We start from the raw sequence: 25,125 nt of genomic DNA on the forward strand, positions 1-25,125 counted from the left end.
ATTAAAAGTGATATTCTATATGAGTATTACTATTTGGAGAATATGCTAACAATATAACATTAATTTCTTAAAAAGGCAAGATAAAAATAAAACCTTATATGCAGTAGGTTTATTTTTAGTGTGTTTTTATGTGTGAGTGTTTACAAGAGCACATAGAAAAGTTACAGAAAGGAATACATTAAAATATTAACTGTGTTTATCTTTGAAGCAAAAGACAAAGGATCAAAAGGATTTTTTTCCCAGCACTTCTGGAGGCTGAGGCAGGAGGATTGATTGAGGCCAGGAGTTTGGGACCAGCCTGGGCAACATAGTGAGACCACATCTCTACAAAAAATTAAAAAATTAGCTAGCTGTGGTGGCTTATGCCTGTAGTCCTAGCAAAGTTACTCAAGAGGCTGAGGCCAGAGGATGTCTTGAGCCCAGGAGTTCAAGGCTGCAGTGAGCCATGATCATGCCACAGTGCTTCAACCTGGGCAATTGAGTAAAACCCTGTTTCTCAAAAAACAAAAATAAATAAAAATGTTTAAAAAATTAAAGAGGATTAAAAAATACTTTTCTTCATTTTCTAAGTTTCCTACAATGAAAATAAATTGCTCTTTGTGTATACGCCATTGCTTCTTCCAAGCTTTCAAGAGCCACCCCAGTAGCATAGAGAACTGTCTCTCAATGTGAGGGCACTCATGCTGATAACAGAAGAGTGACCCATTTCAACAAACTCTCCCTTATCCAGTTTTATCTCACGCCCCCTCTCCGAAATGCTCTTTCAGTTCTCACTGGTATGAATTCCCAGACTCTGCAGCCCCTTCAGTAAGTAATCCATCTTCAAAACTAGCAGGATCATCCTTTCCCCAGTCATCCCTTGTTCAAATGAGTCCCCAGGCTTGATCTAGTGGCTACGATGGGAGTCAGGGGCAGACCATCAAGAAGATGAGTAGTTTCTGCCACAGCATCAGCCTTAGTTGAGACCTGGTACATGAGGAGCAAGGGGAAGATTCCATCATTCCATGAAGGGCAGGAGACCCTTCCTACAGGTCCAGAAGATTCAGAGGAACCAGTTTCTGGTTTTCAGGTTTATCTGTCTAGAAGACCCCAACCCTAGTCCCAAGATCTCCTTCCTACTACAGCCCTGACTTTGGTGTGGACAATTTTGTGAGGCTACACATTTCAGCCCTCTATGAAGTTCTGCCAATTTTACAATTTTGTCTTGAGCCTGGTCCACTGTAGAGTGGGACCTGGGCACAGGAGATTAGGATCTCTAAAGCTGTAAGGGGGCCTCTGACTTGCATACTCTGCCTCAAGTTGGTAATTAACTGACCTAAGCTCATTGTTTCTCTCTCTCAGCACCAACCAACCAATTCCAACAGTTCAGAAAATAGGAACAGGTATCTAAAAATGTAGTGCATGGAATTTTAAATAATTGAAATTATTACAAATTCAAGATGGAATTTCAAATAATTTGGAGAATTCTGAATTACTCAATTAATAGTGTGGGAATATCTACGAAGCAAGGCAGTAAGATCCCTACCTCACGTCATACCAAAATAAACTCCAGATGGCATTAAACGTAAAAAACAAACCCCAAAAAATTTCGACAACATTAAAAAAAAAGTACTAGTAAGTATTTAAATAACCTAAATCTAAAGGCTTTTTAAGCATTTCACACACAAAAAAATTGAAAAGTTTGAAAGTTTTAACGAATTTTTAAATATTTTAATACAGTTTTTTGAAAGCCTCCCATAAATAAAATTCCAATATTTGTAAGACATATAACATGCAAGCATGCAATGTATATGTATCTGTGTGTGTATATATATATAAAACTGGCTATGTTTTAAAAAGTAAAAATAAAATGAAATAAAATAGACACTATTAGAATGTAAATTTCTTAGAAATAAATTAGAAAAAAATTAACACATTAATATAAATGTGGTAAGGATGGAAGTCACAAAAGGAGTACTTCAAGTGACTAAAAAACACACAACAACCTATACAACCTCACTGGTTTTAAATAAATTCTAATAAAAATATGCTATTATTTACTTATCAAATTGCAATAAGTCTTCTTAATAATTGTCTCCATTACTTATATGGAAATTTAAAACAACCTAAATGTTTAATCATTTAAAATTGCCAAGATACATTGTCGTACATTCCCAAAAATGGAATATGCTTACATTCATTAAAAGTTTTTAGAGATCAAAATAATGTTTAATGGCATGGAAATGTGTTCATGATATACCATGCAAAGCAATAGGTTTTGAACTTTATGGATAGTATTACTTTGTGGAAATCACATGTTTATGTGTGCATAGAAAAAAGACCTAAAGGCTATTCTAACAATAATTTGACTTAATTTTTCATTTTTGTTTATATTGACAAAATGTCTTACAATAAGCATGTGTTCTTTTTGAAATAAGATTTAAAGTGACCGTTTATTAGCTTTAAAAGGTACAATTTCCCAAACTCTCCTTAATTAAATGTTTATTGATGTTTCCAACCCCTCTTGCAATAAAGTTTTGGGGAGGAATGAGGAAGATTGCAGATTGGCTAGGTGAACTTATAACAGCTCATTGTTGTGTCTGGATGAGGGGCTGTGAAGTCCAGTGAGGTAGGCCTCAACTTTCTTCTCCTCGCAGGCCTAGGGCCCCTGTGTAACACAGGCCAGGCCCCTCCTTGGTTTAACAGTGGCCTTTGTGTTTGCTAGAGTTGACATTAGTCTGACTCCCACTCACAGCCTCTTCATCAGAATGTCAGCCCCATATTACAATGTCAGGCAGTAGCCTCAGGTGCAAACTGCTTCCCTGGTGATGACAGATTTATTGCATTTGAAGGCAAAGGTTCCATAAACTTCAATTAGGGCCAGAAAGAATTCTACCAAAAAGCTTTATAATAATTAAGCAGGAATATGAGTCACTTGAACTGAATATTGTGGAAGTTTCGCTAGAGATTTCTTTCTTCTCCGAATGGCAAATATAATAAAGGTTTAAAAATATATGACAGTAAACTGCAAAGCTTTCTTTCTCTCTAACAAAAAGAAAGAACTGGTCAGATTGTCCCCCTTGGGGCTTGAGGTATATGTGTCATGCACACTGCCATTCAAGGGTTATGGTTCTTTATATTTGTTTCTAGTGTGATGGTATGAGCAGAGTCAAGACATTTTCCAGCCAGGAATCACATAGGGTCGATTCAAGGAGACTGCTTTCTGAAAGGAAAAGGGAAGGCTCTTTCTGGATGCAGTCTTGCCATCCTCAAAGCACAGAGTTTCATAGAGCAAAGCAAGCCACAGAGAATACAGCCCAGCATGGCAGACTTCCAAGCCTGCATCCTGAGCATTATGTCACCAGGAATTCACACAGTGCTCAGGGCATTCCTGATGACATTGATGATGTGCTATGTGTGTACTGGGCTTTCAGTCACAAGCCAAGATTGAGAAGTCAAGCCCAATCTAGTCTAGATTCTTAGTTTCTACCCTAGTGACCAACAGTAGAAGAGCTAGATCATGAAAGAGCTTGGTACAAGGTTATTATAGGCAGTGTTGGAACAGAGTATGTATTCCTCTGTTTCTTTCTCTTGTGCATATTTATTTGACAAACCCCCATTCACTATGCATCCATTTAAACATGAAGAGCTGGAGTAACAAAAGCAATGTGAAGAAGCCAATCACAGCATGAAGTTGGTTAACATATTTGATCAGCTAACACCTGCAAGACTCTCAAGAGGCAATTGTCAGACTTCATAATAGCTTACTTTTATATAGTACATATACAAATAAATTTATATTTATCTATTTATACGCAAAAATTAATTTGTATGTATATATAATATCTTACATTTTCCAAGTTTAAAAAAAAAAAACACAGAATAAATGACTTGCCTGGTCAGCAGCAGAGACAAGCCTGGAAACCAAGAGGATTTTTCCTGGTCCACATTCATCAGTGAGTAAAAGAGGCACTGTCAAACATACTGAATATTGTGTGAGAAACACACTTGTGGAAGATAGCACAATGTAAGACTTCAGAATCAAAATTTACAATTTTAATGAGCACCAATAGTCAGGGTCCATGGTTACAGAGGTGTAATCCCAGCTACTTGGGAAGCTGAGGCAGGAGGATTGCTCAAGGCCAGGAGTTCAAGACCAGCCTAAGCAACATAGTAAGAATTCCCATCTCTGAAAATAAAAATAAAGAGCACCAACTATAAACAAGGCATTGTGCTAAGAGCTTAGTGTTTACAAATGCAGTTAAGATATGATCCCATCTTTCAAGGATGGAATTAATGGACATAAATCACTCTAACACAAGATAGACAGTGGCATCATAACAAACATAGAGTTTAAAAGATAAATTTGAGGTGACCTCTGAACAGTGAGTAAGACTTGGATAGGTATACAAAGACAGGGGAAGCTTTCCAAGTGGAACAAAAAGAAGGAACAAAGGGGCGGGGTGGAAAGTTCAGGACATGTTTGGGAGAATGTCCAGTTTAGATGGAGTTAGAGGTGCACTTCTTAGCCTCTTGGACCCAAAGCACAAATCTACCTATAACTTCTCTTTAGGAGGCCCCATAGGAAGTAGATAAACTCTTAGAATTGCAGGTGAGTTCTAATTCTGGCTCGGCCACCTCCTAGAGGGCAAGTCCTGATGGCATTGGTCAGTAACTTCCCCATTTTCAGTCTTGGTTTTCTCTTTGGTATGTGGAGACAATACATGACCTCATGGGGTGTTCAGAACATTCATTTAGTCAATCCTCAAATACATATTGAGCACCTTCAGCAGGCCAGCACAGTTCTGTGCATTATGGATAATGAAGTAAACAAAACAAGGAATGGTCCTTGCCCTCACAGAGCTCTCAGTCCAGTGGGAAAAACAGGTATTAAATAAATAACAGCTGTTTAGCCTTCATTTATCAACTTAGGAAGGTCTTTCCTGAACTTTCCTCCCTGCCTCCTCTCCAGTCTAAATGAGGTCTCCCCCAACCCCTTGCCCTATCTTCTCTCATAGCTCTATGTACATTTGTTTGAAGACCCTTGTCTTCATTTTAAGTTATAAGTTTATTTCAATGATAGTTAGGTGAAAAGTGGGTTAAGAAAGTTCCAAGTAGAACCTCTTCCAGCAGCATGTTTGATGCCCTTGAGGTGGAAAATAATTCAGACCTGTTGAGGAATTAAAAATTCAGTGTAGATGAAGCAGAAGAAGGAGGGAGAGGGATTCAAGACCTATCTGGAAAAAGGCATGGGCCAGATCATGCAGAATTTCCTATGCCAAGATTAAGAACATTTTATTTTATTCTCTTTGCCCTGGGAAGCCATTGGTGGTTTTAAGCATGTCAAAGTCTGTGATGAATGAGAGTGAAGTGATGTCGCAGGTTCCTCCTTAGCAGTTGTTCCGTTTCCCCTGAAATAAAGGGGAGACTGGCCCATCCCCAGTCTGCTATTGGTTCATGATTCTAGTTGGCATGTGACCCAAATTGGTCAAATCAGAGGGAAGCCCAAAAATTTATTTCAGCAGTTAGAGGAAAGAGAATCCCCTCTATTGCCCAAAAAAAAGCGTGCAGCTCCAGGAACTTGCTGGTAGCCATTTTGCCATCAGAAAGAAAGCCTTGGCCGGGCGCGGTGGCTCACGCCTGTAATCCCAGCACTTTGGGAGGCCGAGGCGGGCGGATCACAAGGTCAGGAGATCGAGACCACGGTGAAACCCCGTCTCTACTAAAAATACAAAAAATTAGCCGGGCGCGGTGGCGGGCGCCTGTAGTCCCAGCTACTCAGGAGGCTGAGGCAGGAGAATGGCGTAAACCCAGGAGGCGGAGCTTGCAGTGAGCCGAGATCGCGCCACTGCACTCCAGCCTGGGCGACAGAGCGAGACTCCGTCTCAAAAAAAAAAAAAAACAGAAAGAAAGCCTGCCTGAGGATGAAGGCAACTTACAGAGGCAGGCCCAGGTGAGGGATTGGCAGAGAGGTGGAGCTCCCGGATTAGCAGGCCTGCTGTCATTGGAAACCCCCTGAAGTCTGCCCCATCTATGGATTCACTGGGTACTAGAGACAATAAATTCCATTTGTAATTCAAAGTAAACAACGACAGCAAAACATTAGAGCCAAAATGGTGATCTTAAATGCAAAGTTCTTTAACATGAAACTAGGGAAATGGGAATCTAGCCAGGTGACCAAGAAACGTGATTAGGCCTCAGGAAAAAGAGGTTCCATAGTGGAGCCACAGGACCTCACAGAGCCTGGAAACGGAAGAAAATATAAAATCAAAGGCCATGTAGGCTCCTGTGATCTTCGTGAATCTTCATGCTAATGTCCCACCCCTAACATAACTCTCTTCACATGTTTTCCCCACTTCCAGTTGGCTTTCTTGTTTCTATCCCTATATAGATTTTTTTCCATATGATATTTTTTACTAAGAATGAGGAGGTTCATACATTTGGAAAGGAGAGCTTTATCTCTGGTAAAGGGCTGCAGACTGCAGCATGGCCATTCTGACAGGCTGGGAAGCACAGTCTCTGGTCAGATGCTAGAAACAGACACTTCAGGCCTTGGTAAAATAACCAATGTCTCCAACTGTGTCCTGTTTCAAAAGAAAACAGATTCTTATAGATCTTATGGAAATAATCATATTGCCATAAAATGAGAATACTCATGAAAAGTTTCCAAATTTTGGAGAACTCAGGTAGAGAGAAAGGTAAATTCTGCTGACAAAAGTATACTTTTTACAATTAGAGTCGCAGCCTTCCAATCAGGATGTTGTCTGTTCACCTTGAAACTGCCATCCCCAAGTCAAGCAGCTCTTTGTCAGTCAGGTGAGAGCTGTTTATCACGCACTGCAGAATCCAGCAACTCCTGGCACAGGTCCAGAGTCAACTCTAGGGGAAAAAGGCTCCCTGTATATGAGTATCTCCTCCTTGCATTCCTCAGGTAGCATGACAAGTCATTCCAATTGTATCATGGAACTTGGGGCAGTTCTGGGCACTTGCTATCCCATTAGGGTGTTTCTCTGACATTATCCCAGACAGCGTGGGTATTTCAGGTGTCAAGATCATTTTATATTCTTTATATACAGGTGGCTTCAGTTAACATCTCATAACTAGTCAGTAAATGCCCCTCAGGTGGAAATTCTCTAGTCCAAAGTTTCAGCAGTCATTGTTGACAGGTGCTTACAAGCTTTTGCCACAAGCCACAGTAAATGCTCCACAAAGGGCTCTCAAGTAGAGAACTGGGTCCTTTGCAAAGTTGTATGTAGCCCAGGCACTACCAGCACTCCAGCTTCTACTCTACACTCTGTAGGCTTGGGCAATGTTATGGGTTCTCATTTAGAAAGTCCAATTAATATTGCTTGATGGGCGGATTTACATGCCTTCTGTTTTATAGTAGTAGGTAGGGGAAACATCCCCCAGCCAGATATAATATTCATTTTCACAAAACTTTGAGGTAAAAAGGAGTCACAAGTACTTTACACAAAGCCTATTTAAACATTCCAACTTTCATAATCGTATCAACCTTACGTTTTTATGTTCTGGTCTCAGGAGCTTCTTTTTTTCCCATCCCCAGACCATTTTACTTTCTCTGGTGAAAAAAGATTTTCTGGTGAAAAAATCAGCCCTTTTTTCAATCCTTAACATTGCCCCTGGCAATTTTCGTTGCACTCTTTGCCTTCTGACTTTTCTTAAGAAATATCTCCATCCTGGGGTAAATACAGAAAAATGATTTGGAGCCCTTTAATGTTGGGAGACCAGCAGCGTCACCCTTTGGTCCACCCAACCTTCCATAGTGTTGTGTTAAGATCTTTGTTTTAACCCCATCAATTTCCATTTTATTTATTTCGTCTCTTAATAACCATCAAAAGATTTTCACCCTGCTGGGTCATGGGACTCTCCCCTTTCTTTTTTCCTCTTAGTTTCACCCCATCAATGTTTTCTGTATTCATTTTATTTCTTAATTACCCTTTAACATTTTCCACCTTCCTGAGATGAGTCCTTTGACTCTCCCATTTGCTTTTCCCATTTTCTTATTAATTACTCTAATGTTTCATTAGTATCTGTAATGTAAGGGAAAGCTGGAACAGCAGATTTGATAAGGCTCCTTTAACCTAACAACATCATCACATGGAGTGCCCATGCAGAAGGGGCCCTCTTAACCACAGCATTTACCATGACCTGGGTAACGGGCATATTGAGCACATGACTGTCCCCGACACCACAAATCCAGCTCCATATGGCTTACACACAAAGCATATCAGCTGCTTTATCTGGGGCACTCCACAAGGCATTTATAAGGAGTTGGGCAGTCCCTTTCTTGGGGTAAACAGACCTTACAGTAGCTTTTATCCAGTACCCCAGGCTGGCTGTTCCCTCGAGAATAATCTCCTGTATGTCAGGATCACATATATCCATCTGCAGTTGTACAATAGTGAGTGTACGTCAACCCAAACATGCTCTTCTATTCTGCAGCATTTAAAACCAAAGATACTGATATTGTCCGTAACTTGTTTACTCTTACAATCCCATTTTAGCAAGGGTTCCTCAGGAAGCTGATAATACCGATCTACAAAACGGAGCAATTCCTTTACATTATACCTTCTGATTTCAGTAGTCACTTAGCTTTGCCCTTCCCCCCACATTGACTATCTTCTTGGTAACCACAAGTCTCAGAGGTACTTTCATAATCTTATTATGCAAATGAGCTTTCCACTTGTCCAGGCACCATCTTGTCTGCTCCTTACTGCACGTGTGGCTGACAAAGAGAGAAGGGAAGATGGAGCCACCATTTTGAACATGATTGGCACAACTGCCAGCATCTGTATCTGCAGCCTGACTTTACAGGCTGCTCTTGTTAGAAAATGATTTGGGGGCTGCTTGTCATTAAAAGGGAAAACCTTACCGAGGACTCCAGCACTCATTATCTGCCTAAGTAATTTCTTCTTAAGTCCTATATCACTATGATGGATAACAATAACCAAAGGATTGAATATTTTGCTTTTTCCTTATTAGTTTGCATTCCCTTATGCACCCAGTGAACCAACTCCCCCAGAGCTGGATCCATCTCTAAATTTCACTGGTAACTTTTACCTTTAGTAACTGAATGCAGCACAGCTGCTGCTTTATACTATAGGTGACCAAGTGGCCACGCACGAATCAAAGGTTCCTCATTCCCCATCCTTTTATTTTTTTCTCTATTTAGTTTGATCTATATCATTTTGTCCTTCATTTTGAAGCAAATTTTAGATAGCCTCTAACCAAACAAAAATACTTTTTCCTTTAGCAAAAATCACATCCTCATGTTTTTTTATAAACTTCACCAAAAAACACATCTTACCTTCTTTATATACTCTGTATGTAGAATTGCTTCTGTTATATCTAGTAAAGGAGGAGATCACCCCTCATATTGTCTTATGCTCAATTTCTGCCTCCAAAGAAAGAAGAAGTAAAAACTAAAAGGCAAAAATGGAATCCACAGGCAGATAGCCCAGCACCATGCCCTGGGCCTAGTAGTTAAAAATCAACCCCTGGCCAGGGGTGGTGGCTCACACCTGTAATCCCAGCACTTTGGGAGGCCAAGGCAGGTGGATCAACTGAGGTTCGAAGTTTGTGACCAACCTGACCAACGTGGAGAAACCCTGTCTCTACTAAAAATACAAAATTAGCCAGGTGTGGTGGTGCATGCTTGTAATCCCAGCTACTCGGAAGGCTGAGGCAGGAGAATTGCTTGAACCCAGGAGGTGGAGGTTGTGGTGAGCCGAGATTGCGCCATTGCACTCCATCCTGGGCAACAAGAGTGAAACTCTGTCTCAAACAAACAAACAAACAAACAAAAATCAACCCCTGACCTAACTGCTTGTGTTATCTAAAGATTTCAGACATTGTATGGGAAAGCACTGGGAAAATCCCTGTCCTGTTCTGTTCTGATTACCAGTGCATGCAGCCCCCAGTCACCCGCTGCTTGCTCAATCCATCACGACTCTCTCACGTGGACTCCCTTAGAGTTGTGAGCCCTTAAAAGGGACAGGAATTGCTCACTTGGGGAGCTCGGTTTTTGGAGACGTGAGTCTGCCAATGCTCCCAGCTGAATAAAGCCCTTTCCTTCCACAACTCGGTGGTGTCTGAGGGGTTCTTGTCTGGGGCTAGTCCTGCTACACTAGTAGTTTTAATTATATATGTTAACTACTATTCTAACTCTTCATAGCCCTGGTTTCCAGTGAAAAAACCCAGGATTACTTAATTTAACATAACTGTAAGCTTAAAAATTACTGAAGAGAATTTTGGTTGTTGTGTGTTGTTTGTTTTGAGAAAGGGTTTAACTCCTGTCACCTAGGCTGGAGTGTAGTGACATGATCATGGATCACTGAAGCCTTGACTTCCCCGACTCAGGTGATTTTCCTACCTCAGCCTTCCAAAGCATGTGCCACCACACTTGGCTAAGTTTTTTGTATTTTTAGTAAAGACAGGGTTTTGCCATGTCCTGGACTCAAGCAATCTGCTCACCTCGGCCTCCCGAAGTGCTGGGATTACAGGTGTGAGTCACTGTGCCTGGCCATGAAGATAATTTTGAACCTAGTTTTATTTACCAAAGATTACCAAAGTCTTGTGAACTAAAAGGTATTTAAGCTAGCCTCTATTTTTCAGATATTCATATCAGAATCAGCTCTTTGTATCAGCTCTTTCATATACTTTGGTATATGACAGACACAGACTGAGGCAGATCTTAAAGATTTATAAGATTCTTCATTTGCCAGTTTTCAAAGTTTCTCCCCCACTTTAGACTATCAATCTCTTGTGTACCTGTTTCATGCCCTAAACAATTGTTAGCTAGGCAGCTCTAACTTTGCATCTCCAAAGATATGACTCAGGTGAAACAAGGTAGAAAATGTACATCTCAAAGGCACAGACTTAGATCTGAACAAAGGCAAGGTTTGTTTGTAGATAACAATACCGCCATCAGCCACCTCTAACACTGTAGCTCTCACCTGTAACTGGCAGTCATCACACACACCAGGGTCAAGTTTTCTGATAGTACAAAGTAATCTCTGGTATTCCCAAAAGCCAGACATTAGGTAATGCAATACAAAAGACAGCAAAGCCTTTTTTTTTTTTTTTTTTTTTAAACAGAGTCTCGCTCTGTCGCCCAGGCTGGAGTGCAGTGGCATGATCTTGGCTCACTGCAACCTCTGCCTCCCAGGTCCAAGCAATTCTCCTGCCTCAGTCTCCCAAGTAGCTGGGCCTACAGGTGCCCGCCACCATGCCCGGATAATTTTTGTCTGTTTACTAGAGATGGGGTTTCACGATATTGGCCAGGCTGGTCTCGAACTCCTGACCTTGTGATCTGCCCACCTCAGCCTCCCAAAGTGCTGGGATTACAGGCGTGAGCCACCACATCCGCCCTGGAGAGCAGAGTCTTAAACCTGGGAGTAATCTGTCTGTTTACAAATCTTGGGGCTCCATAAGAAAAAACAGAGTTTCCTCCCAAAAAGGAGTCTGGTGCATTTTCGGTTTTCCTTAAGGGATCCCAGGCTGTTAGAATTTATTTTAGGTCCTAATGGAACTGAAGGTGGCAAGAGAAACAAGGGACAGACAGAAGTAAATGAAGAAACAAACAGAATTCAATCAAAGAGAAGAAAAAAAAAATTCTTTCAAAAAAGAATCCAAAAAGAGAAAAAGCATAAAGCCCTTTTAGAAAATTATACTTATATCTTGGGTATCAGCTTTTAATTAAGCTGACTTCTAACCATAGAGCTCTTTAAAAGAAAAAAAATCCTCTCTAATCTCTTATTACCAGATTTTAGCCAGTACTGCTCGCTTTTGAATTTCTTTACCAAAGGTAATCTCCCAAGTGAAATCAAAAAGGCTTAACCAAGGACACATGGGGCATCTCCAAAGAGGTTTCAAAGCAGTCCCACAAGATTCTGATCCATCCCAAAAGACAGCTTAAAGAGAGGAAAGTTTCACCTGCAGCAAAAGGAGTACCACCCACATTTCTGCCCGGCCATATTCTCTAGTGTCTCAGCTTCACAGCTGACCATCTACATACAAAGACTCAAAAGCTCCACATGCCCCACAGAGGGAAGACAGAAAATCAAAAGCTGTCCTCAAAAGGGAAAAGGATCAATAAATGGCAAAAGTCACACAAATATCAAACCAAAAGGATTCCCTGACTGGGAATCAAATGCAGGCCATGGCAGTGAAATCACAGAAATTTAACTATTAGACCACAAGGCAGAGTGGCTTTTATTGTTATTCCCTCAGGGCGGCTTAAGTAATCAGTTTGAGCTTACAAAGGATTTTAACTTTGCTTTAGGTCAGATTTTTTATCTTTAATTTACTCAAGAGAATTGTTAAGGTTAACCATGACACTATGACTTGTCCTTTAAAAAAAATTGGCTAGGTGCGGTGGCTCCCGCTTGTAATCCCACCACTTTGGGAGGTCAAGGAGAGCCAAGGTGGGCGGTTCATGAGGTTAGGAATTCGAAACCAGCCTGGTCAACATGGTGAAATCCCATCGCTACTAAAAATACAAAAATTAACTGGGCGTGGCCTGTAATCCCAGCTACTTGGGAGGCTGAGGCTGGAGAATCGCTTGAACCCAGGGGGCAGAGGTTGCAGTGAGCAGAGATCACGCCACTGCACTCCAGCCTGGGCGACTCTATCTTGGAAATAATAATAATAATGGTCTTCCCATGGTTCTTAAGCATGTTAGCCAATGGGATCTTTTATGGTGGCTGAGAAGAGACTGTTCCTTCAGAACTAAAGTTCTCTATCCCTTAGACCTAAAGTTCTCTATAACTGCACTCACTGTAACTACTACGAGTCCCTTTGAGTGTCCTTAGACTTCCAGACCAGCTGTGACCAACTGGACTGGGAAGCGCCCCCTAAACCTGGGGCTGACAGGGGAGATCTATCTCCTCAAGGGTTCAGATGGCAGGAACCAAGAAGGCTGCAAAGGCCCCCTCCCAAAACTGGAGTCAACAAAGGTGTTCCCTTTGGGGTCTGGATGGTGGGAAGCGGGACAGATTGAGTCGGGACTGGAAAGAAAGAAAGGGAAGGAGTAGAGAGAAATAATGTCTCCAAAATCTTCAACCTAAAAGCAGGAGATCTTGGATCTGAGGAAAATGAGTCAGCTTCCTCCCAGAGCAGTCAGGGAGACAACTGAGCAGCAGACGTGGGTCTGCTGACTTTGGATCACGCTGGGGGAAACTGGGGTTCTCCATGGATCCCACCTTCATGGCCAACCATGTCAACTGTAGATAGAATGGAGAGGTTCGTAAGTTTAGAAAGGAGAGCTTTATTCCTCATGAAGGACTGCAGCCTGCAGTGCAGCCATTCTGACAGACTGGAAAGCATAGACTCTGGCCAGAAGTCAGAAACAGATACTCTGAGGGAGGGGCAAAGGGAACAGGAATTTATGCTGAGGAGGGTGGTCGAGTATGCATATTCAATAAGCCACAGGAGGAGTCATGAATATTTATGAAAGGGGAAACATGTGCATGTGCAATTGAGCTTCACGCCCCTTCATGGGTCTCATGTACAAATAATGAGGCATCAGCATGATTCGAGGGTGGAGTGTTCAGCCCCCGACATCGAAAGCAGAGGACACAAAAACCTTTACTGCACATTCTCTGTAGACTGGCCAGAACCACACCATGGTCGGTGGTCTCTTACTAGGAAGAAATGCTGGTTGGTTGTTACATGAAAACCACAAAAGGGAAGGGGAGCAGACAGGCAGTTGATTGATACTAGTGGTGGAGTCTGTAGGAAGGGCTGGTTGCTGTTTAGCCCTTAGGGAAGAAAGCCCAATGGCCGTTAGTAAGGGAGGGGGCATAAGAGGCACGTCTGACCTCCCATGTTGTCCTGGCCAAGGACTCAGTTTTCAAAGTTACTCTGGGTTCTCCTTGGCCAGGAGAGGGTCCATCAGTCAGCTGGGGGCTTGGAATTTTATTTTTATTTCACACTTACCTCCAATGGTGGCTTACATACTCATGGCCCATCATGACCCTCAGATCGACCTCTTTCTATTATATTACTCATCAGCTTCATACTCCACTACAGACTGCCTGATTATCCCCCCGTTTTCCATGCAAGTTCCAGAGAGTGGGAATCTCCCCAACCCAACTCCTTCTTTGAACAAAGCTCATCACACCAAACCACTTCACAGACTGTGGGTTGACCGTCCTCCGGTCATATGTACCCGGAGAGGGGAATCTCATGGTTGCCCCATCGGTTTTTCTGAGCACGCCTGAGGTAGATTAGGCCCTTGAGTGACCTATGTACACACCAGGGCTGATGGGGATAAAAAGGCAAACACTCTGGAATCTCAGTCCAAAATGATGATTTTATTACTGTAAACAAAAGTTTTTAATTTACAAGGATTAGAATGCTATCAGTGTTTGGCGTCCTTGAAAAGACTTTCTTTGAACCAAGAAATAATCATTTACTTCATTGGGAAACAAAATGAACCATGCAAATGGAAATTGTGAGTTACTCATTTGGACACTAATTGGGGGAGAAAACAAAGTCTGCAATTGAATGTGCATCTGCTTAAAAGCAGCGTAGCTCTGTTAGAACCAAGTGTGTTTTCTTTTATTTATTTATTTTTTTTTTTTAAAAAAACATTCCTCTCCAGGCTTTTTAAGTAAATGAAATGTAACCATAAATTCAACAGCATTTTCTTTATTGTTACTAGGGCCCAATGGAACCAAGGCATCTCAGCTTCTTAAAGAAAATGTGAGAGATCCCTGGGATTGTGCTGCTGTAGAGGCTTATCTGTGAGTCTGGCGTCTGTGTTGCATTATTGTCTCTCGTCTGATTTATTTGAAGGTGATCTCCATGCCTTTAAAAGAAGAATGTACTATCATTCAAGCAGTAGCAGACGCCTTAGCTCCAAGCATGATTTCATTGAAAACATTATGTCCACCTTCCCTGATACACTTCTCCGTCTTTTCACCCCATTAGACTCATCTTTTCCTCAGCAACTAAGTCAGTTTTCAAGGCTGGGCCTATTCATCGGCTGCTGTTTCCTCCCTTCCCTTGCTCCCCAGTCTCTCGCCTAAAGAGCAAACTTCAGGGATAGGAGAGAAGTGGGATGCCTGAGGCTGGGTCCCCTCACAGGCAGACAACCAGAAGAGCAGGATCTAGATCCAGGTGTGGCAAATTCAGATAATTTTATTTGCTCTCCTTAGGATCAGCCACGTTCTGGGAACTGTTTCCTGCTCCCACATTCTGGGAACTGTTTCCTGCTCCCACATTCTGGGAACTGTTTCCTGCTCCCTAAAATCACAAGGCACCCATGAGAGCCAATTTCATTTGGACAGAAAGCAGACCTTAATGGTGACTGACAGACTCTTGTCCACTGTGCAGGGTACAGTTCCCCCACACCATTCCTGTCACCTCACCCCCAGCTGTCAAATTGCCTGGGAAACTGACTTGTCACCAGAAGATTCATGGCAAGCATGCAATTCAAACAGGAATCTGGGAGATGCTGCTGGTCTTATCCCTACTTCACTAGGCAGCGCCACTTTAAACGTGACTAGAAAGCTCACATCCTCCAGACACAGTGTCTCTGTGCCTCTGACAGTGACAGATTGGCAATCACGAATTCTTACCAAACACTTGCTTTTTCAATGTTCCTTAAAGTCACCAAAGACTTCTGTCATTACAATATACCTTTGAGACAGACATGTCACTATTTCCAAGATGACAGCCTGTCTTTCATTAGCTACACTCTAAATTGATGCCTTCCTTCTTGCAGGGAGCATCGCGGGTCCCTGGCTGGGAGCTGAGAAGCTCCCTCATCTTATCAGGAACACTCATCCAGATCATTTCTTCCTGAATAGATTTCCACAGATGAGCAATCTCATTCATTTAGGATGCTACTATTCATTTTCGTTTCAAAACTTGTCATGTCCTTGCTTTGTCCCCCAAATAGTGGGAACGAACATGGCTCTAAATCTACAAGTGAGTTCAAGTGTCTCGAGTGCCCATATTGTGCTGGACACTGGAGGTGGAGGTAGGATGCAAATATAGTAGATAGAAAGTTCTTGCCTCTAATCAATGTATGCTCTGGAGAGGCAAAACATCTCAAACACAAAATAAAATAATCCAAATGCTATATGGCAGGGTGAAGGAGTGATCTAGGGGTGGTCTACTCTGACAGTCCGGGAAAGACGGTCTCAGGGACTTTGCATTCTTAGTCCCTATAGTGGATTGAATGATGGCCCAAAACAAGATACATCCATGCCAAGTCCCCAGAACCTGTGAATGTGACCTGATTTGAAAAAAGGTTTTTGCAGATGTAATTAAGGATCTTGAGATGAGATCATTCGGGATTACCTAGGTGGGTCCTAAATCCAGTGACAGGCATCTTTGTGAGAGACAAGAAAAGCAAGAAGAGGCGATGGCGACGTGAAGATAGACGTAGAGATTGGAGTCCTGCAACCACAGGCTGAGGAATGCGTGGAGCCACCATCAGTTAGAAGAGAAAAAGGAAGATTCTGCCCTGGTGACTCTAGAGAAAGTGCAGCCCTACCAACACCTTGATTCCAGACTTCTGGCTGCCAGAACCAGGAGAGAATAAGTTTCTGTCATTTTAAGCTAACAATTTTATGACAACTTGTTACGGCAGTCAAGGAAACTAATATGGTCCATCTGCCTGGGACACTGTTCCCCCGATTGCTCAGGTCTCAGCTTTAATGTAATGTCCTCAGAGAAGCATTTTCTGATGTCCTGTCCCCACCCCACAGCTAAATTATTTAATAGGTTCCCTTATTATACTCATATGGCCAACTCCATGTCCTTTCCCTTCCTGGTACTTAGTGTGAGGTCTACTTACTACTTAAGGCAGAGTAATGTATTGAGATGTTAATTTATGTTTGTTTCTGCCTAAAAGATCCCACTGAGGAGATTATAGGGGAAGATGTAGAGCAAGAGGGAAGAAGCAGCCAGGAGAGGAGTCATTCTTCAGCGAGTGGTGGGGTTGGCCAGCACATACTCCACTCCTTGCAGCACCCAGGGAGGCAGGGAAACCTCCAAGGGCACAGCTGGACCACAGGCGCCTGTGCCCCATCCCCACAAAGATTCCCAGTCCCGAGTGCAGAGCATCAGCCCACAAGGACCCTCTGCCACAGCGGTCCATCAGCATGATCCAGTGTGACCATGTGGCCATTACTGGGATGCACTTTCCTAATGTATTTGATGCCACAAAAGTGTGTGTATCTTTTGGCGAGAGACAGAGGGAAGCGTGAGGAGAGCAGGCAAGAATTGCTGAGACAGAATTTTTTAGTGACAATTCTAATACAAATCTAAGCTGACTTAAATAAAAATTTTTAAGTGCTGAGCTTATGGACTAGGATCTATACCTGCTGAATATTTATTTGTGTGATTATTTCTAATGATGTCTTCCCACATTGCTGTAAGTTTCTGTGACTATTTTTCTGACTGCTATATTCCCAATGCTTGGCACAGAATTTTTTTTTTTTTTTTTAAGTTTGTAAAGGGAACAGAGGCGTGAGCCACTGCACCCAGTCCCAAGCTCAAGCCTGTAATCCCAGCACTTTGGGAGGCTGAGGTGGGCGGATCACCTGAGGTCAGGAGTTTGAGACCAGCCTGGCTAACTTGGTGAAACTCCATCTCTACTAACAATACAAAAATTAGCTGGACGTAGTGGTGCGCACCTGTAGTCTCAGCTATTCAGGAGGCTGAGGCAGGAGAATCACTTGCACCCAGGAGGCAGAGGTTGCAGTGAGCCAAGATTGTGCCACTGCACTCCAGCCTGGTGACAGAGCGAGACTCCGTCTCAAAAAAAAAAAAAAGAAAAGAAAAGAAAAGAAAGAAAAGAAAAAGAAAATCCCAGCCAAAAGGGCCATCAGGAGGACTAGGTGACCCCCAAAAAGGAGTCTATGCAGGACAGACTTCAAAAAGTCACAGCCCCTTCTGATGGGGATGCACCTGTACCAGGAAACAGTGGGAAAGAGACCTTCAGTAATGGGATTCTTTGACGATCCCACAGAATTGCTTCATGAGAAAAAGATTAGCTTTGGGACATCTGACACCCTCCAGAGATACCAGGTTACAAGTCAGGTTTCTTTTGGTGTGTTTTATTTGTTTGCTAACTCTGATAAAGCCAGAGGAGACTTAGGGAATTGAGGATGGGGAAGGACGTAGTTAAAGCATCACCATGATGTGTTTTCCACTGCAGCCCTCCCAGCCTGGATGGGATTCGCTTGGGGAAGGGGAGAAACTTTGGACTGGATGAGAGACTAAAGTTTATATATGAGACTGGCCTACACTTTTATTACCAGAAAAATGGCAGTATTCATTGGTATCTGAAATGATTTGCTAAAACCATGTGATCTACCCAGGACTTCACGCAGAAGTAGGGAAGAAAGTGTCAACAGAGCTTGCCTAAAGGCAATAGTGTGCAAGAATAAAGCTACTTTCTGCTCATATCCTTCTCCATTGAGCTCAAAGAAGAGCCTGCACAGTTCCATGGGCTTCTTCCCACAGTGATGCCAGGTTTGGACTCTGCATTATCTATGGTGAGGTTCTTGCTTGGGTTCATAGCTTATCCTCACAGTCACATCCTGGGGAAAAACCAGGCACCGTAATGCTAGCCACTGTGTCAGGGTTGAAGTGACCCTAACTGCAGTGCCCAGAGTCACTGTCTGTCTTACCTTTTCAGGACTAAGTCATTCTCTTCAGCCAATTAAATTCAGTAAGACCTTCTTACATTCATCGCCTAAGACAAGATGACCAGCTCCTTACAAACACACAGAACTAAAAGAGACTCTCAACACGATCTCATTGACTTAATGTTGCAGAACTAAGGTGAGGCTGCCAAATGACACTTTTCAACATAAGACCTATTTTGAGCGACCTGTGAGGTTCACTGTGGACACTTAAAGAATGTTTCTCAACGGGCACCTGTTTAATTTCTCCTTGGATAGGCTACGTGTTACACTCACAATTCATTTAAGCAAGAGAAAAAATATGGATTTTAGTTGAGGGATGACAGTTTGAATAAATAAGAAGAGATAGCCTTAATAAAGAAAATAAATGGGATCTGGACAGGCTAGGAGGGGAGGCAGGAGAGGGAGAAGAAAAGAGATCAAATCACTCCTCTGTGACTGGGACTCATCCTCCCACTCCAGCTTACATCTGCTTAACTTTAGTTCACATAAACTCATCATTTCTGAAACTGCTATTTCCTTCCTGTACTGATGTTGAAGAGGACAGACAGTCTCCACCTGCTGCAACCCAACTTCACTCATGCCTTTCTCAAGCCTTTGCTGTGCTCAGGGGTCTGGATGATTTCTTTGCTCCAGGAACTGCATGAAAACAACAGGGGTGTGTAGCTTCATTACAGTTTTCCAGGGTTCATTAAATAAAAATAACTCTAAATGAAGTTACATTAGGAAGCACTCACATTAAATATCAACTGCTAATGAGCACCTTTTAAAGACTGTCTCCGGAAAAGCAGATCTTGTCACCCATTAGCAATTGTTTTTAAAACCAGTTAGGGGGAAAAAAAAAAACCCAAAAAACTGGTTTTCTCCAAGAATCAGAGTAGTTTTCAAAGGAAACAAATGTCAAATGGTACAATCAGTGTGTCGAAGAGTCTCAACTGTTAGATTAGGGAAACAAAACAAAACAAAACAAAGCAAAACAAAAACTTTTTTTCCCCCAATAGCTACTACCCAATACTACTAGGCCAAACCCATCCTTCCTCTTGACTAGGCTTCATAACATTTTAGTCACTGTTAGTTTTCAAAAATGTCTTAGTTCAGATGTCTCAAAAATGTCTAAGAATCAGTTCTGTTGGTTTTAAAGTTCAATATCGTATATGAGTCAAAGCACTTCCCCTGCTCCATTCCCTCTCCAGCCCGATCTCAGGCTCACCTCATGACTGTGGTTCTAGCAGCTTGTGGTGGAGGATGGGACATGACTGGCTCTCATATAACCCCTTCTACTCCCAGTCAGGTGGGAAAGAGGAAGAGAGAAAACAGACGTCTCCTTCCCCAACTGAGGGAGGCCTCAGCTCCCTTGCTGGGTGTTCAGAGCCACTTTTTAAGGGCGTTTTCTGTGGGATTCCTGTGGGCTGGTGGCCATTCCAACCTGCCCTGCTAATGGGGGGTCTGCTCCCCAGCAGCACCCCCTAGACCCCGGCAGCCATTTATGAGATGTGACGTTTTGGGACCCACCATCCCATGTCGGATTCATCCTCTGCACCTCGAGGTAGAGAAGAAATTCCAGACTCCTTTGCCTGACAGTCCCCTCACCCTGGCCATAACCTTCTGGGTTCCCTTTATTCCTGCTGCGGTAACACAGACAGATTAACAGCCCCACTGTTTAGGCAAGGACTCAACTGGAGACTAACACACCAGTCTCTCTTTCTTCCAGCCCTCTCTCTCATCTTTCCAAAGGTTCTTTCTCCCGGGTATTTACTCCTCTCCCTGCATGAAAAGACGGCGCTCTCTATTGTCCTCTACGCAGGAAGGTCTTGAGGGGAGAAGATAAAGTCAGTCGGTCAGATGCACTGCATCTCACTTACCAAAGGCAGCCTCCGCTGTCCTAGATCCATCCTTATATTAAGTATGAGGAGTGGGAGAAGAGCAAAGCCGGATGGAGGAGCGAAGAGGCCATGTTAGGCCAACTCTCTGAACTAGAATATTTTCAGTTAGCTATGTGGATAAATGGCTGCTGCCAATTTTGGCAGTTCTCTGGACCTAGAATATTGGTGTATGTGGACCCTTCTTTTCCTAACTTTGAAATCCTGGGACAATAGAAATATTCTCACATGACATCCCACTACAATAGTTTCCATGGGTTATAAGTAGTTTTCTCAACAATTCCAGAAACTCTGCAAATGTTAAGAATATTACATTCTAATACTCTTCCTTTTCTTGACTGAGAAATGTGGTGGTGGAGGAAGAAGTAGTTGGTGAGGCCATAATGTGCAGGAAATGAAGCCCAGTAAACATGGAACTTCCATACATACATGTTCACATACACACATCTGAGTTTCCATGTCAGGTACATTACATACTTGTGTTGGGAACATTAGGGAATAGATAAGATCCATTTATAAGGATTTACAAAAATCACAAAATTAAAAATTTTATAAAATTTCATGTAATTCAACAGGATTCTCTCATGGTGTATAATTTTTTTTTTTCCACTGGAAACCTCTCTTTCTATAACTGTATATTCTTATTTTGTATTGATATTATTCTCACCCTCTGTTACCTTATATCATTCTTTTTCTTCTAATACATTTATTCAACCTTTATCAAGTACCAAAATGTCTTTTGACATTCTAGTTGCCTCCTACACAGACTGGAGGTGAATGATGGGTACCTTTCCACTATCTTTTTGCAGGCCCTGCGTGGATGAGTCTGGCATCTCTTTTTAGAAAGTGTGGGTACATCGCCTCTATCATCCTTAGCTTTGAGGCTTTAGCTGGAATTTGAAGGAAACAGCATATGTCCCATTTAACAGCCTATTCTATTTGGAAAGGAGACTTGACAGTTCATTCCAAGAGTGAAGAATCATTTCATTTTCTGTTTCATTTGATCTTAGCTACCAGGTGTCCACAAGTCCTTCAGAATTTTCATATAATTTGCCTGAGAGAATTTTCCTTAGAGAATGTGGAAGATAAAGAGGCTATACATGAAGGCTCAGTGTTACAGATTCCTGTCTTCGCTGTATGTAACTAACTTGAAATTGTTTTTGAGTGGATTATAGAGACTGGGGACTTTTCTCCTTTGATGCTTTTTGACTAGTTTGAGCCTCCAAAAAATAAATTTGGATAAAGAGCAGCACAAGCTATGAAGATGACGTGCAGGTGCATTCATTTCTTTCCAAGTTAAAAATACAGTAGAGAAAGTAGGAAATGCAGTGAGCAAGGTACTGCTCCCTTTATTCCATTTACAAGCATTTATTAAGCATGCATTTTATGTCAGGTACAGGGCTAGGTTTGTACTCTATTAATGAAATGAGGATTCAAATATTGTCTTCAAATTTATTCATTAAAATAGAAATATCCTTTGGTTTTACAGATGGCAAAATTTGCCATTGCTCCAAACATATAGCTTTTGTACACTTCCTGGCAATCAACGGAAATCAGGATTCAAGCCATGTTGCCCAATAAAATCTCCAAACATATTTGGCCAATTAGTATTCCTCGCCTGGACTTGCAGCTTATGCAGATTTTGAGTACAGCTTTAAGACAGCTGTGAGTTAGGAAGAACTCCGGGGTGCTTTCACCTCATGGGCAGCCACACTGCCTCCACTCTGACTTGGAATCTTGCTTCCTTAGCCATCTGAACACAAGTCCTCACGGTTCAGCCAGAGCCGGGATCAGGCCAGGAGGTTGGCTGGTGACACTGAAGATGGGAATATTTTTCACAAAGCTGAGAACTGATGAAGGGTTTCTGGCTCAAGAAAATGTATGTTCACATTAAAAATTCTAAACTCTCCTGAACATCACTTAAGAGTTTTTAAATATTAGACTTATTTCCTTCTAATATACAGGGATGCTAGGAAATGACTGGATGATACAGGCTGAGACTGAACTTCAGGATGTAGAATAAAAGAAAAAAATCTTAGCACTGCTAAGTTCTTATTTTATAAAAGAATTTAATAACTTCATATAAAATAAATAAAGCTCATAAATATCTGTTTTATTTGCACCTATGTCTCCCACTGTGATTAGCTATAACCAGATAGTAAATCCAACTGACAGGCCAAAAAAAAAAAAAAAACATAAAAAATATTGAAGTAAAACGCTCATCTTTGTGTTGCTTTTTCTAGTCATATCATATTCAACAGAACTCTTCAGCCAAAGATTCCTTAAGGCAGATTTCTCTGATGCTTGTCAGTACTGCTTCTTTGATTGAGTGGGAATTAGTTCAACTTACAAATTGCAGTTATTTTACTAATGAATCTCGAATGGAATGAAGTCAATCAGAAATTATTTACTGGGTATGACAATATGCAAAACAAATAATAAGTATTAACTCATTTGTTAATCTATGGGATTACAATTGTTACATATAAATATGTGTGCATATGAATTTGATAATTGTTTTAATAATTGTGTATAATAATTTATTAATAATTACCAAAAAACTATGACAGGTTCTTACCCTTAAGAAGCTTAGCATCTGTTCCAAAAAAAGTCCTTTTTTTTTTGAGATGGAGTTTCACTCCTGTTGCCCAGGCTGGAGTGCAATGGCTCGATCTCAGCTCACTGCAACCTCCGCCTTCCAGGTTCAAGTGATTCTCCTGCCTCAACCTCCCGAGTAGCAGAGATTACAGGTGCCCATCACCACACTCAGCTGGGTTTTTTTGTACTTTTAGTAGAGATGGGGTTTCACTATTTGGGACAGGCTGGTCTCGAACACCTGACCTCAGATGATCCACCCGCCGCGGCCTCCCAAAGTGCTGGGATTACAGGAGTGAGCCACCGTGCCTGGCCTAAAATGTCCATTTTTAATTGGCTACTTCTTTCAGGACAAGGCAAATGGATTGCCTGAGAAATAAAATAAAGATTTGTGTTTGAGTATTTATAACAAAAAGTCCATTTGGGAGCCAGGCTAATTCATAAGATATGTGAATGTACTGTTTAGCTTAATCTTTTCCTTCTTTCTTTTTTTTTTATTTTTGAGCAGACTTTCTCTCTTGTTGCCCAGGCTGGAGTGCAGTGACGTGATCTCGGCTCACTGCAACCTCCGCTTCCCCAGTTCAAGTGATTCTCCTGCCTCAGCCTTTCAAGTAGCTGGGATTACAGGCACACACCCCCACATTAATCTAATTTTGTATTTTTAGTAGAAATGGGGTTTCACCATGTTGGTCAGGCTGGTCTCGAACTCCTGACCTCCGGTGATCCACCCACCTCGGCCTCCCAAAGTGCTAGCATTACAGGCATGAGCCATCATGTCCAGTCTAGCTTAATCTTTTCTAAGATCAATACCACCTTTCCAGTGAACTTTGTCTCCAAGCACTGCAAAACACTGCATCTAATTCAAAGATTCTATGTCTTTGGTGAAGAAGGCCAGCATTGTTGACCTAAGTCCATAGTATCTGAGTGAGGAATAAGACCTAGTTTCCTCACGCCTAGATGTGAGGTTTATCTTTACACGAGAGCAAGGGACATTTATGTAATCCTCATTAGTGCAGATGGCTGTTCTGACTCCAACAGCCTGTGCATCACTGTAAGAACAGTTGCTTTAATCTCTAAAGAAAACAGCAAATAAAATGCATGTTTTTTTAAATCAAGGAAATAAGGTTCCGTCAATGCATATTGTCCAAGTGACAAAGTATTTCAGGCAGCTACGTAATTGGCCTGTAATAGCGATATACATGGGAATGCAATTTACTTTTTATCATTCTTGTTCGGGTCATGAATTGAAATCACAGTGGGAGCACAAGGCTGTCAGGGATAAAGCAAAGGAAGAAAACAGGACTTGGCTGCTGGGAATATTCACACCCAGCCAAGAAAACATGCCAAATGAGGCTTAAAATGAACTTTTCCTGTGTGCATTTCACAAGTGCAGACCAAGAGGAAAAACAATTCTTCCCTTCCCCTATCCCCACTATAATACTTTAACCATTGGGTGAAATATACCATAGTCACAGGCATACTGTCTGACTGTGATCCTGTACCCTGCACTAGGGGATCTGTCAAATATTCAGTGGACAAGTAGAAGAGAACTGAATTGGGAATCTGAAGACCAGAGACTTAGTTTTTGTTCTGTTACTGACCAGTGGTCGACCTTGGGAAAATTACAACCTCTCAGAGCTTCAGTTTTATCATCTGTTAAATGAAGGTAATACATGAGCCACCTAAACTCATTCAGCTATTATAAATCATTTTTTCTCTTCATAGTCAAGCCTCTAGAAAAATTGAATAGTCACCATCTTGACTTCTTTACCTTTCATTTACTCCCCGACCCAAAACTGACCCTCCATTAAATGCTGAGACCACTGCTGTCAAATCTAACAAATTCTCAAATGCTTTTCAACCTTTCACTTAATCTCAGATTCTTTCAACAATGTTAAATGTCACTGTTTCAAAACTTCCACAGCTATTGACTTTCATAACAGCACCCTCTCCATTCTCCCCTTTAATAATAGTGTTCTCCATGG

General features: G+C 41.9%; 1 long non-coding RNA gene across 2 annotated transcripts in view; it reads right to left on the reverse strand.

The window, feature by feature from the left end:
• The window catches only part of LOC112428836 (uncharacterized), a 112,310-nt gene that overhangs the window by 42,450 nt on the left and 44,735 nt on the right, over positions 1–25,125 (reverse strand). Inside the window, exon 4 of one of the 2 annotated variants that reach the window (XR_011611036.1) lies at positions 11,182–14,812. The exons of the other annotated variant lie outside the window; for it this stretch is intronic. This is a non-coding gene — a long non-coding RNA (uncharacterized lncRNA). Of the gene's footprint in view, positions 1–11,181; positions 14,813–25,125 lie in introns of those variants that run through there. 2 annotated transcript variants of the gene reach the window in all.

The sequence above is a fragment of the Macaca nemestrina genome, chromosome 12 (assembly GCF_043159975.1).
Source record: "Macaca nemestrina isolate mMacNem1 chromosome 12, mMacNem.hap1, whole genome shotgun sequence".
Classification (NCBI taxonomy): Eukaryota; Metazoa; Chordata; class Mammalia; order Primates; family Cercopithecidae; genus Macaca; species Macaca nemestrina.